Here is a 15,206-nt window from a genome sequence, read left to right as displayed (position 1 = left end):
ACTTTTCATAAATGAAGTAAATAAATAATCTTCACCTAGTCACTCAGCCAAATCTTTGCAAAGATTGAATACTTTAGCGAAGAGGAGTAGATGAAATAGCAACAGAATCTAAGGTTGCTATGCAAATCAATGTCAACAGATCATTATTTAAAAAGCCAACTAAGGGAGGATTAGTGATTAAACACAACATTTGTGAATGATTTATAATTCAGGAAGCAATAAAGATTCAAAAAACTTGTTTAAACAAAAAACATCTTCAGGATAGGAGTGTTACTGACTAAGCCAACATTTATATCTCTTTCCTGGTTGCCGTTGATGGTAGGAGTGGACCTGTTTTTTTTTTAAATTACAGTTCAGGCGCTAAAGCTGCTCCTAAAATGCCATTAGGTCAGGGGAGGGGTAATCACCTTTTTGCCCCAGATACAGTTTTAAAGAACCTTCTACATAAGATCATTCACCGAAAACGTTATCAGGAACGTTAATCACATTTTGCTAACCATGATTTGCAAACCATCAACAGCTAGAAAATGAAGCCTTAATAATGTCTTAAAGCAGGCCTAAACTCCTCATTCTGTCAGCAGAATCTACTCATGCTGACAAACCAGAGGTAAGGCAAAAATTGAGCCATATCCAAATACTCCAGGCAAGTTCTCTGTACCTGTTATGCCACATACTTTTGTACAGATTGCACTTAGTGCTCACCTCACCAGTAGCAACTCTCTGGTCAGTCTCAAGGTTGGGACTGAAAGCAGAAGCGGGGCAATACTGGTCAGTAATAGCCTTTGGAAGTCCTGTAGGATTGGAAGAAGAATTCCTAATTTAGATCCAGAATTCTCATTCTAGCATTAAGAGTAAATAAAACATGATTACATGTAGGTGATGGTGTTTCACTAACCTCTTCCAAATTCAGATAATCGAGTGGAATCACTCAAGGACACCTCATTTCTGGAGAACTCCTTCGACAATCATTAGATCACTCATTAGTCAAGATATCAAATACCTATTTCAACTGTTCAGCTACATTCTTTTTAAATGAATCAAATTTAGCAGCAGGACCAACACAATACAATATCAAATTTGTAGCATAGAATCAAAATAAATTTGGTTTAGTGCAGGAATTGTGAAGGAAATAGCACAAACAAAATTTCTTGAAATCTATCTCAAAATTTTCAACACATTGTCTCTGATTTGTTATCTTCCTCAATGATTTTCTCCTTTCACTTGTAGAATCATTGTTGAAGCATGGCCATCATTCTTAATCCAAGTGGTCAATTTTCACATGCGGTTCGAGACAGTGAAGTGTCAATATGTGATTCATGGCTTAAACTGATTGTGTCTCTCCTGATATCCACACCTGCTTTTTGCGGGGTCACGTGATGGATGAAGGTGAATGCTGAGCATTTAACATTTTCCTATTCCTGGCTTTAAAGTTACTTATATTGTTCTACTGTAGTCCTAAGTTTTCCTATGTTTAAAGCCACTGAGAAAAACATACAAATTAGGCACAGGCATGGGCAATATGGCCTCTCAACCCTCTCTGCCACTAAATAAAATCATGGCCTACCTGTTTATGTTTCAAATTCTGCGTTTCCAATTAATCTCTGGATAACCTTTAATTCCTCTGCCTGGCATTCCGGTAAAGCAGACTAATGCTACCAAACCTCAATCATTTCAACTAAATCATTTTTTTGAAGAGTAAAAGGACTTCATCTTTATATTTATCAAATGATGGTCAACCAGTCCTAAAAGGTCTAAAGCCCCAAAGTGTGCAATAATCTCAATGGCTACTTGGAATGAGCAATAAATGTTGCCTTGCCAAGGACATCCATATGCCACCAGCACGTAAGCTCTCCACTGCCAATGATGACACATTCAAATAACAATACAAACAAGAACATATAGGGCTTTCTTGACTTGCACACACTGCTGGTTTCATGGTAGAGCCTTGTGGTTGGAGGCAAGAAGTGAGAATGAGTTGGGTAAGTGAAGCTATTCAAAGACTAATTATATTTGAACTGCTATAGAACTATTAATGCACAAGCTTGTTAGCACTGCATGACCTATTTACTTTACAAGCTCATAAACCACAACAGATTTTTAAATTAGTTTACTGCTATTGTGCTTCTTGTGGAATTACTAAAGATCAGCCAGCTCCTGACAGGGTGAAAATATTGGACAAAACAGATTTACAAATAAACTGTTGGAAATAAAAATGTAACCCTGTTGAACGACTGTGTCACAGTTTCATTGGTATTTTCAATAGGCAGATGCAGTGCTGTCTGCCTACAACAGCCAATATTTTCTTTTCCCTCAAGCAATCTTCTTTATTTGAATTTATTTTATTTGATGGTCCTATTCTTGATAGTGAAGTATTTGCCATCATTTGGGATAGCAGTTGTAGTTCCGTTAGTGTACTAATAATCCAAATGTTTATGAGTACTTTTAATGACCTGCAGAAATGAGTTCAAATCTCACAATTGAAGCTTGGGAAAATAAATGAAACTACTTAAATAAAATCTGAAATAAACAGATGGTCTCAGTGATGGTGACTATGAAAGTACAGGATTGTGATAAAATACCACCTAATTCACTTTTAGGAACCGCACCTGCCTTTCCTTTTGTGGTTTTGTTTGTATCTGACTCCAAGTCCACAATGTTATAGATTCCCAACATCACTCCAAAATTGTCTAACAAGCCACCTGATTATATTGATGGAGATGACTCATCACTATTTTCGCAAGGAAAATTAGGGATGAACAATAAATACTGGCATCAATGATGTCAAATCCACGAACAAATAAAAGATGAACAACTTCAGAGGGAGTACTGTTCGAGCACTGAAGTCAGGAAGGCCCCCAGACTTAGTTATATTGATCTTTGATCTGTTTAATCCAACAATAACCAAACATATTTCCAAAATTCCAAATCCAGCTCAATCCATTTTAGTCTTGCATGTAATTGTACAGGTTAGATTGCAAGGTTTGTGAAGGTTTGTAGCTCAGGTTAAGGTTTAGGGTGTAGGTTTGCTCACTGAGCTGTAGGTTTGATATCCATACGTTTCATTACCTGGCTAGGTAACATCATCAGTGGCGTGAAGTGAAGTGAAACTGTTGTCTCCTGCTTTCTATTTATATGTTTGTCCTGGATGGGGTTCCTGGGGATTGTGGTGATGTCATTTCCTGTTCGTTTTCTGAGGGGTTGATAGATCTAGATCTATGTGTTTGTTTGTGGCGTTGTGGTTGGACTGCCAGGCCTCTAGGAATTCTCTGGCATGTCTTTGCTTAGCCTGTCCAAGAATAAATGGTGTTTTTTTTTACCTCCGTATGTAGGGCTACGAGGGAGAGAGGGTCGTGTCTTTTTTGTGCTAGCTGGTGTTCGTGTACCTGGTGGCTAATTTTCTTCCTGTTTGTCCTACGCAGTGTTAATGGCAGTCCTTGCATGGAATTTTATAGATGACGTTGGTTTTGTCCATGGGTTGTACTGGGTCTTTTAAGTTTGTTAGTTTTTGTTTGAGAGTGTTGGTGGGTTTGTGTGCTACTAGGATTCCGAGGGGTCTTAGTAGACTGGCTGTCATTTCTGAAACTTCTTTGATGTATGGTAAGGTGGTTAGGGTTTCTGGCTGTTTGGTCTGCTTGTCGTGGTTTGTTCTTGAGGAATCTGCGGACTGTATTTTTTGCGTATCCGTTCTTCTTGAATACATTGTAGAGGTGGTTCTCCTCTGTTTTCCGAAGTTCGTCTGTGCTACAGTGCGAGATGGCTCATTGGAATAGTGTTCTGATACAGCTTTGTTTGTGTGTGTTGGGATGGTTGCTGGTGCAGTTAAGTATTTGGTCAGTGTTTGTCGGTTTTCTGTATACGCAGGTTTGTAGTTCTCCGTTGCCCTTTCTTTTGACTGTGACGTCCAGGAATGCAAGTTTGTTGTCGGTTTCTTCCTCCTTGGTGAATGTTATGCCTGTGAGGGTGTTGCTGATGATGTTAAAAGTCTCTTCTATTTTGTTTCATTTTGTGATGACAAAGGTGTCATTTACATAGCGGACCCAGATTTTTGGTTTGATGGTTGGTAGGGCTGTTTCTTCTAGTCTTTACATTACCACTTCTGCTATTAATCCTGAGAGCGAAACAAGATAGAAGAGACTTTTAACATCAACAACAACACCCTCACAGGCATAAAGTTCACCAAGGAGGAAGAAACTGACAAACTCGCATTTCTGGATGTCACAGTCGAAAGAAAGGACAACGGAGAACAACAAACACTGACCAAATACTTAACTACACCTGCAACCATCCCAACACACACAAAACGAAGCTGTATCAGAACACTATTCCAACGAGCCACAGACGAACTTCGGAAAACAGAGGAGAACCACCTATACAACATATTCAAGAAGAACACATACTCAAAATACAGTCCGCAGATTCCTCAAGAACAAACCACGACAAGAAGACCAAACACAGCCAGAAACCCTAACCACCTTACCATACATCAAAGAAGTTTCAGAAATGACAGCCAGACTACCAAGACCCCTTGGAATCCTAGTAGCACACCAACTCACCAACACTCTCAAACAAAAACTAACAAACTTAAAAGACCCAGAACAACCCATGGACAAAACCAACGTCATCTATAAAATTCCATGCAAGGACTGCCACAAACACTATGTAGGACAAACAGGAAGAAAGTTAGCCACCAGGATACATGAACACCAGCTAGCCACAAAAAGACACAACCCTCTCTCCCTCGTAGCCCTACACACGGAAGGAAAAAAACCACCATTTTGACTTTGACAACACATCTATACTGGGACAGGCTAAGCAAAAACATGCCAGAGAATTCCTAGAGGCCTGGCAGTCCAACCACAATGCCATAAACAAACACATAATATCTAGATACTATCTATCAACCCCTCAGGAAATCAATAGGAAATGACATCACCACAAACCCCAGGAACCCCATCCAGGACAAACATAAATAGAAAGCAGGAGACAACAGCTTCGCTTCACTTGGAGGTTGCCACTGATGATGTTACCTAGCCAGGTAATGAAACGTCTGGCTACCAAACCTACAGCTCAGTGAGCAAACCTACACCCTAAACAGGTTATGTTATTTTGTGTTGATGTGATTGCACTAGAGAGTGGGCAGTGGAGATTTACCAGGATGCTACCTGGTCCAAAGATTCTGAGCTATGATTCAGGACTGGAGAGGTTGTGATTGTTTTCCACGGAGTAGCCAAGGTTGTGAGGGCACCCGATAGAAATGCATTCGGTTATGAGTGACATAGATAGAATGGATTGGAAGGTGTTTTTTCCAATTGTAGTGAGGTCAATAGTGGGGGGCATAGTTTAATGTAAGAAATAGAAGGCTAAAAGCAAAATTGAGGACAATTGTTTGTTTTTATCTCTCAGCATGAAAGGGTAATTCGGTTGGAAACTGTCAAAACCAGAAGCTAACACAAAGGTGCAACAGATATTCAGAAAGGCCCACAGAATGTTGCCCTTATTTCAAGGGGGCTGGACTATAAGAGTAAAGGAGTCTTACAACAATTGTTCAAGATGCTGGTGATACCACATCTGGGAGTACTGTGAGCAATTTTTATCCCCTGAAGGAAAGAAATAATTTCATTGGAAGCAGTTCAGAGAATGTTCATTCAGATGATTCCCAGAATGGAGAGATTATCTTATGAACAAAGGTTGAACAGGTTGGGACTCTACTCACTGGAGCTTAGACAAATGAAAGGTGATCTCATTGAAACATATAGGATTCTTAAGGGGCTTGACAGGGTAAGTGCTGAGAGGATGCTACCCCTCAGAGTCGAGGACCAGAGGGCATAGTCTCAGAATAAAAGGGGTGCTTGTGTGAAATTTCTTCCCTCAGAGGGTTGGGAATTGCCACTGAATTGTGGAGGCAGAATTTTATATAAGACTGAGATAGATAGATTCTTGATCAGGAAGGAAATTGAGGGTTACAGTGTAAGGGCAAGAAGGTGGATGTGAGGAATATCAGATCAAAAATGATCCTATTGAATAGCAAAACAGGGTCATAGGACTGAACAGCCTACACCCGATGCTATTTCTTTTGGTTTAATTTTTAAATAGTACTTAGAGATTAGATTACTTACAGTGTGGAAACAGGCCCTTTGGCCCAACAAGTCCACACCGACCCACCGAAGCACAACCCACCCAGACCCATTCCCCTACATTTATCCCTTCACCTAACACTACGGGCAATTTAGCGTGGCCAATTCACCTAAACTGCACATTTTTAGACTGTGGGAGGAAACTAGAGCACCCGGAGGAAACCCACGCAGACACGGGGAGAATGTGCAAACTCCACACAGTTAGTCGTCTGAAGCGAGAATTGAACCCACGTCTCTAGCGCTGTGAGGCAGCAGTGCTAACCACTGTGCCGTGCCATGCCATGCTGCCAAGATATTCACTTGGATTGCCACAGCCTCCAATGCTATGGGCTAAAAGCTGGAAATGTGTTTAGTATATTAGATCTTTGTTGTATGGTGCAGACACAATGGGCCAAGTGTGCTGTAAACATCTGAATCTGAGATTTCCAGCATTTGTGTTATTGCTTATTACTTGCAACAGTAATATTAGTAATAATAGTAATAGTAAAAGATGTGCAGGCTAGCTATTAGTACTATTTGGAAGTAGCTACGTTGAGCCCCCAACTGATAGGTGCAGCCAAAGAACATAATGCAGATAGCCCAGACTGTTTGCAGATGACACAAAATGAGTACACCAGCATTCAATTGAACAGGTGTGGTTAAAAAGCACAGTGTAAACTCAACATCCATTTTCAGGGACAATCAAAATCAAAATAGTTAAAAAATCATTCCAAGGTGGTCAACTTGATCATCACGCTCATTTAGACTAATTGAACTATACAAATTAACAAGATCATATATTTGAAACTTTTTTTTTAAACCTACTGATCTCCAGCAAAAAGGCACTCGGGACATTACAACTGGCATTAAGTTTAGCAAAGAAATAATTGACAAGTGAGGATGGACTTGTGCCTGATCGTATGCTCATGACTAAAGAGGGCAACATCATTGTCCAGGTTCACTGTAAATAATTGCAAGGAACCATGGCCTATTAAAGTGGGAATATTTGAAGAGGGAGAAGAAATTTAAAGTAACCAGAGAATAATTAACAAAGAAATCAATGATAATTGCCTGTATTTATCTTTGAGAAGGAAGGCAGTCATCCATCTAGTCACCTGTGAGAGAATGCTGGGGAAATAAATGTTAATGAGGAGTTTACACAACTGAACAATTCTCAAAAGAGGAATTGCAGAATCATTACTGCGATTGCAAAGTCAACCATTTTGGTTTGGAGAGGAGCATTGTGAGAGAACTAAACAGATCAACTTATATAAATATTGACTAACTTCTTGCAACACAGCCTGAGATATAACAGATGATATCCTTGTACTTGCACAAGAGAGCTTTCTATCTCTCCATATCTATGATTGCTCTCTGTATCTCAGTGCTTGTACAAGTTGTACATTAATTTTTGATTACAAATCCATACACTGGCAAGGTACTGAAAAAGGTAAAGTGTTAACAGCATATTCTCCTTATAGAATTATACAGCACAGAAGGCAATTTGCCTGTTATAACCATGTCGAGCCTTTAACAGAGCCATTCAAATAGTTGTACTTTCCTACTTTTTCACATTTGCTGTACAGAATTTCTCTCTTAGAGTATTTATAGAGTTCTCTTTTGAAAGTCATTCTTCAAGATGATTCCATCACACTTTCAGGCAGGACATTCTTAACAGGAATATGCTGCTCGACAAGCTTGTTTGGTTCTGACCACAGAACATCATTTTTCTAATTTCAGGTGTTTGATTTGACTGGTGTTGGATGTAATTTTGGATCATAATGCTATGTCCGCAAATTTGTAATCAGCTTTTATCTCACTCAGCTGTGCCTAGCACTCCAGTCGAACCTCAATGAGAAGTGAGTCCAGATGTGCACTGAAGAGAATTTGGCCTTTGAAGCAATGGAATCACTGTCACAATAATGGGATGAAAAGTCAAACCCACATAAACTTGGCTGGTTCAGTGGCCTGGGCCACAGCCTAACTTCAATCAATGTGGTTTGGGAGAGTTGTAATTGATGGAAATATGTACAAGAAACCTTTTAGCTGAGCTGTAATTTTACCTGTATGATTAGTTTTGACTCATATTAGTTTGGTGTTGATCTTCTTTTATTTTAAAACAGTTGGAATCAGTTTAGGTTGGATCAAGTTTAGTTTGCTCATCCAATAGGCTTGTTTACTCACCTGACAATGAAAGTATTATGTAATGCCAATGGAAAATCCAATAGCAACATTTGTTGCTTAAAATAGAAGCACAATAAATCATTTCATAGACTTTGCACTACTAGAGAAACTAGTTCTGTTCACATTGCTGTCATAAGTGGAATAGGTTTCATCACCAATGTAACATATGGGTGAAATAACTCGACAGGTGCCAGTATCCCATCAGCAAGTCACCTTTTATTTATATGTGGAGAGTCCTTGATATTGATCCAGCTCCCTCAGAGAGAACAGGATGTCTGACACTCCTGTTATTGTTTGTCAGCCAGGGCTCCCTGATTGGACCAGATTAACAGCCTCAATCAGGGAACTCATTCTACAATGTCCACCAAGATGTCCTCATTTACAATCACTACATCCTTCTCCCTCTGACTCCGAGGACCTACGTTAGTTTTATTTTGCAGCTCTTCGAGGTGTTTTAGAACCAGGTCAGGTTCCTCCAACTCTGCTTCTGATATGGGCAATATGTCATGCACAGTAGAACATCTCTTGAGCCTAGAGCATCTAGAAAAAAAAATTCATTCTCTCCTTCAGGCGGCAAAGGCATTGATGACATCTGCCACATCTATCTCAGATTCAGAGGTAGCTTCAATTCTTGATGGAGAGGGAGAAGTCATGGGTTCTAGACAGTTTGGTATCTAGTGAAACTGTAGATTGTTTCTTTAAGCTTAACTTCAAAGGAGCAAGATGGTACCAGATATGGTTGACTCCTTGCGAGCTCCTGTGTGCAGATCTGAGTTTCTTATTTCCTACTATCGTTCTACAATGTTTAAACTTAATAGAATGCTTTTAAAAATTACTAATAACTCTGTTTCTAAACTCACAAGCTTGAAGCTCCTCCAATCCTCAGCCAGCTTACTGGATGAAGGCAATACACCAGGTGGTGCCCACAACCCATCCGGCCACCCCAGAGAAGGCCAGGCCAGTCGGAGGCAGCCAATGCAAGCCCCAGGCTTGAGGCCTGCCAGAAAATGGAGGGACCTGAGAGAACTGTCCCAGGAAGGAGAACCAACACAAAATGCTCCTGACCCTATAAGATTCCCACCTGACATGAAATCTGTCAGAACTAACCTCTGCAAAAAATGTGGCTGGACCTGAAGCAACAAATCGGTGGCAACTGAAACAGGAACTAACTGGACAAATCAGAACACAATCAGAAACTTACCTTCTCCACTAGGTCCTCAGCACACTCCCTCCGGTAAAAAAAACAAACAAGAAATTACCTGCTACACTGGGTTCTAAGCAGATCCTCTGCAAAAATACACCAGACTGCAAGCTACCTGCTCCACAGGGTTCTAGGAAGGGTCACTTAACTGGAAGCAGTCACAATCTACTCCACCAGACCACTAGACTACTCAAGCGTAAGAAACCTGCAAGGAAGGAGGGTAAGCGTGCCAGCCTGCTAGTAAGACTGAGACTACATGGTTTCAAGACCCCCCTTCCTAGCTTACTCCGAGTGAATGTACAATCTCTGGAGAACAAGATGGATGAACTCGGATCACAGCTCAGCTTCCAGTGTGAACTGTGGGACTGCTGCGCACTCTGCTTCACAGAAACCTGGCTCAACCCATCCATTCCCGACTACGCACTTCAGGCTGATGGTTTTTCTATCAACATATGGACCGCACAGCGACCTCGGGTAGGACATAGGGTGGAGGGATTTGCTTTTTACTCAACAACTTGTGGTGCACAGACATTGCAACCCTGGGCAGCCATTGCTCCCCAAACCTTAAACTCCTCACCATCAAATGCTGCTCCTTCTATCTACCACGGGAATTTATCACTGCAATACTAACTGCTGTGTACATACCGCCACAAGCAAAGGTTGAGGAAGCTCTGAAGGTGCTGTTCTCCACCACTAATACGCTGGAGATGGAACACCGTGAGACTCTGTTTGTTGTGACTGGCAACTTTAATCAAGCCAATCTAAAGAAGGTGTTGCCCAAGTACCACCAGAACATTACCTGCCCCACCAGAGACTCGAACATATTAGATCATTGCTATACCACTGTGAAGGATGCATACCACTCCATCCACCACCCTCATTTTGGGATCTCTGACCACAATGTCTTGCTTCTTCTCCCGGCTTACGGGCAAAAGCTCAAGCAGGAGACCCCTCGTGGATGGTCCAGTGATGGTTGGAGGAGGCAGAGGATCAACTCCGGTGCTGTCTGGAATTGGCTGATTGGGCCATGTTCAAACAGTCAGCAGATACCTTGGACGAGTACGCCACCACCGTCACAGACTTTATCAGCAAGTGTGTGGAGGACTGTATACCGAGGAAGTCAATCCGGGTGTTCCCCAACAGGAAACCCTGGATGAATCAGCACATACAGAACCTGCTAAAAACCAGGCATGAGGCCCTCAGATCAGGGGACCCAGTCAAATATAAGGAATCCAAGTATGACCTTCACAGAGCTATTAAGACGGCCAAGGACCAATACCGATCCAAATTAGAGACCCAGACAGACACCTGGCAACTATGGCAAAGACTGAATGACATCACAGGTTCTAAAACGAGACGGTGCAAGATAGCGGATGAGGACATATCCTTCCCATTTGTCTCAATGCCTTTTATGTTTGCTTTGAGCAGAATTTTGGCGGAGAGGTAGCACCTATTCCAACAAGTCCAAAGAATTATCCCAACAGTCCCTGCATCAGAGGTCAGATCAGTTTTCCTTCATGTGAATCCAAGGAAAGTGATGGGACCAGACAGAGTACCAGGCCGTGCAGTCAGAGCATGCACACATCAACCAGCAGAAATCTTCTCAGACATCTTCAACCTATCCCTGCAGCAGGCCACTTTCCCTGCCTGTTTCAAGTGGGCCAACATCATCCCTGTGCCTAAGAACACTCATACAGCATGTCTCAATGACTACCGCCCAGTGGCCCTAACCTCTGTGGTCATGAAGTGCTTTGAAAGGCTGGTCATGACATTAATCAATTCCAGCCTCCCCACTACTCTTGACCCACTCTAATTCACCTATTGGACCAACAGATCCACATCAGATGCCATAAGACGTGCCTGTCACTTTTCCCTAGAACATCTTGACACCAAGAACAGCTACATAAGAATCCTAGTCATTGACTACAGTTCAGCCTTCAACACTATTATCCCCTTGAGACTGATTACTAAACGTAGTGATCTCAGACTAAGCCCCACTCTCTTCAACTGCATCCTCAGTTTCCTGACCCACAGGTCACAATCAATAAAGACTGGGGACAATATTTCATCCTCACTAACACTCAACACTGGATCCCCCAGGAGTGCGTATTCAGCCCCCTACTATACTCACTGTATACTCATGGACTGCGTCACCAAACACCAAACTAATGCCATTTTTAAGTTCGCTGATGACACCACCATAGTTGGTCAAATTTCAGATGGCAACAAAACAGACAACAGATGGGAGGTGGAAGACCTAACAAATGGTTCACTGAGAACAACCTAGCTCTCAATGCCAGCAAAACCAAGGAACTCATTATTGACTTTCAGTGGATTGTTACTCATGTCCCCCTACACATTAACAGCACAGAGGAGGAATGAGTGGAGAGTATCAACATGATGTGTGTGGTCATCCACAACAAGCTTTTTTGGACTCTTCATGTGGACAAACTGGTTACAAAGGCCCAACAATATCCCTTCTTCCTCAGGCAGCTGAGGACATTTGGCATGACGGCGAATATCCTTGCCAACTTTTATAGGTGCGCCAGAGAACATTCTGTCTGGATATATCACTACCTCGTGTGGCAACTGTACCTTCAAGATCAGAAACAGTTATAGAAAGTGGTGAACTTGGCCCAGACAATCACAAAGGCCAACCTTCCCTCTATAGAATCCATCTACCAGGCCCACTGTCAAGGAAAAGCTGCTATCATTCTCAAAGATCCATCCTACCCTGGCAATGTTTTTCTATAAGCTATACCATTGGGGTGAAGGTAGAGAAGCCTGAACACATGCACCAGCCGGTTTCGCAACAGTTTCTACCCTACTGTTGTTAGAATACTGAATGGACTCACAAACATTTAACATAAGTCTGTACCTCTGTTTTTGATTTTGCCACTGTTTGCCTATTACTTACTATCTATGCTACCTAACTAAGTGATCTGCCTGTATTGCTCACAAGGCAAAGCTTTTCACTGTGTCTCGGTACACGTGACAATAAATTCCATTCCATTCCCACTTTCTGCCAGGCCATTGGATGATGGATTGTATGAAGCTGTCTATATGTCAAATAACATTCAACTTTAGGAAATACTAAAATTCTCTGCTGGTAAACAAATACCCATGACCAACAATTCCTGGAGTCCATATATTGCAAGAGATGCACACAGGTTTTCCGTTGTCGTCCCCATGTTTGATGAATGAACTTTATACACATTCCAGCCACTTTGAGTGGGCATCCACAATGGCTAAGAGCATTGAACAAATGAAAGGACCTGCATAGTTGACATGTATATGAGTCCAGGGTTTATCAGGCCTTTCCCATAAAATGTGGGGGGAGCAACTGGCGGCAATTTTTGTCCTTGTTGTCACTATGGCTACTGTCCCACCAATGCGGCTGTATTGGCATCCAATCCTGGGCACAGATGTAACTTCTCGCCAACATTTTATTTTGGAAACACCTGGATGATCCTGGTGGAGATCAGATAGTTTCTGCTCGAGACAATTATGCTTGCAGCCCATTATAATATGCTGTCCTCCCTGTGATCTTGTCTATCCAGGTCCAAAAAGGTTTCAATTCTGTTTGAGAAAGTCCTTTGGTTACTGCCATCACCATTGGCTGTTTCAATTTTTCCAGGACTTCATTCAGGCATCCATTTTCTAATCAAAAATGTTGAGTCATTCTGGGTGAATCTCTCTCAACTAATTTTGCCCCATCAAGCTTGGGCCCGAGCCTTGAACTACAATCAATGGTAACTGAATCAACTGCTTCTTAGAAGAGACCAGAACTGAAGTTGGAGCCTTAATCTGTAAAGATTTCAAATATACGTTCTCAGTCTAGCCATGATCTTGTACAAACTTAATGGATGGAGTCCAGAGCGAATTTTGTTAAAGACTGGTTCTGCAATCACTGAAATGGCCATGCTGGTATCGACCTCCATTAGAACCAGGTGACCATTTAACCAAATGTTTATTTTGATTGGTTTTGACTCGGATGTTGCTAAGAAAACTTACAGTTCCAAACAAGATGTAGGTGAACTTTCCAGGATGTGCACTCTTCTGAATACTGGTTTAGGACTTACCTTATTCAACTTAATTCTAGTGGGACTCTTTAGCTATCTCGAGTCCACATTCCAGTAGCAACTATAATGGCTTACCAGCCCAGATCCTGAAGAAAATTTTCTCTGTTTGTCCGAGGCTTGGTTTCTTTTTGAAGTTTTGCTTTGGGCTGACCGAGACTCGCTCTGTTCAAGATACATCCTGAGTGAGGCTATGTAATTGCCTTCCCTCAAGTGGTGCTTCTCAAGCTCAGACAGACTGGTGAGGATGTCCACTTCCACTGGAATACCCTACAACTGATATGCTCCACTTGCCACATTTTCCAATAATCTAATCAGTTGTAAGTCTGTTTAAAGTCCAGTTGAGCTTCAGCTAGTAGGAACTTTTGCATGGTTATGTCATTAATCCTGCGAACCAAATGATCTTTCAGCATCTCATTAAATGTTAAACTAAAATCTTAACCTCGTCAAAGATCCAACTACTGATTCCCCTGGTTCTCAAATTGCTGAGTAAATTATTTGAATTAGAGGAAGCTTGGGGTCGTAATATCCCTTAGCTAAATCAGTCAACTCTTGAAAGGTTTTGGTATGTGGTGCCTCATGGAAAAAAAGGCTCCTCATAGCTGAAAAGGCTGCAGGTCCACAAGCTGTCAGGAGAATTACTCATTGCTTTTCATGTCATTTTCCCAGAAAAAAAAACATATTCTCTCCATATACTGGACCCAATATTTTATGACAGGATCAAACAGGTCAAGCTTCCCAAATAATGGCATGATGCCAGGAATGCTTACCCCAACTCAAGGATGACTGTTGCAAAAACATTTCTTCAGGTGTGTATTTTTCTCTCATTGTCACTAAAATAACTCCACTGAGGCTGTTATTCTAATGACAATTCACCCTTTATTGACACATGGGGAGTCCTTGACACTGATCTAACTCCCTCAGAGCCAGGTCTCAGAGTTATCAGAATGTCAGGTGGTGGATATGTAGAATGTACTACCAGCGGTGATAGTAGAGTCAGATACATTAGAGACATTTTAGCAACTCTTGGATAGGCACATGGAAGATAGTACAATGAAGGGTATGTAGGTTAGTCTGATCTTAGAGTAGGATAAAAGGCTAGCACAACATCAAGGGCCAAAATCGCCTGTACTATGCTGTACTCTATGTTCTATGCCCTGTTCTTATCTGTCAGCCAGGCCTCCCTGGTTGGACCAGATGAAACGCCCCAATCAGGAAACTCATATTCCATGAAAACCATCCGCCTGACCACATTATAATCATGAGAGTAGGATTTATTTTGGAAAGAATCTTAGTGCATAATGCACTCAATAGATTTCCATAAACATTGAAAGCATCATAAAAGATCTGAGCAGAAAATGACCTTCACATATTTACTAAAACATGTTTTAAGGAAATTTATTATAAAACACTTCCAACAGGCTCTATAGCACAATTGGCATTGTACAGGATGTCTCTGGTCAGGAAGGTCCAGATGTGAATTTCAGTCTAAAATAATTGAGTCCAGATGGTGTACAGCACTTGGATATTACAGCACACAGAAATCATTCTAATGAGCAAGCAACACAAAGTTGGCATTCTGCCTACATTTTACTCAGTGAGGGTGAGAATAATCACACATCATGAACT

The 15,206-nt window shown here is 41.5% G+C and overlaps 1 long non-coding RNA gene across 1 annotated transcript in view; it reads left to right on the top strand.

The window, feature by feature from the left end:
• Positions 1-14,868, top strand: part of LOC140494152 (uncharacterized) — a 42,991-nt gene extending 28,123 nt beyond the window's left edge. The window contains exon 4 of the long non-coding RNA XR_011963915.1: positions 9,161-14,868. This is a non-coding gene — a long non-coding RNA (uncharacterized lncRNA). The remainder of the gene's footprint in view (positions 1-9,160) is intronic.
• The last annotated feature ends 338 nt before the right edge of the window (positions 14,869-15,206 follow it).

Source organism: Chiloscyllium punctatum, chromosome 23 (assembly GCF_047496795.1).
Source record: "Chiloscyllium punctatum isolate Juve2018m chromosome 23, sChiPun1.3, whole genome shotgun sequence".
NCBI lineage: Eukaryota > Metazoa > Chordata > Chondrichthyes > Orectolobiformes > Hemiscylliidae > Chiloscyllium > Chiloscyllium punctatum.
This window is presented reverse-complemented; position numbering and strand designations above follow the sequence as displayed.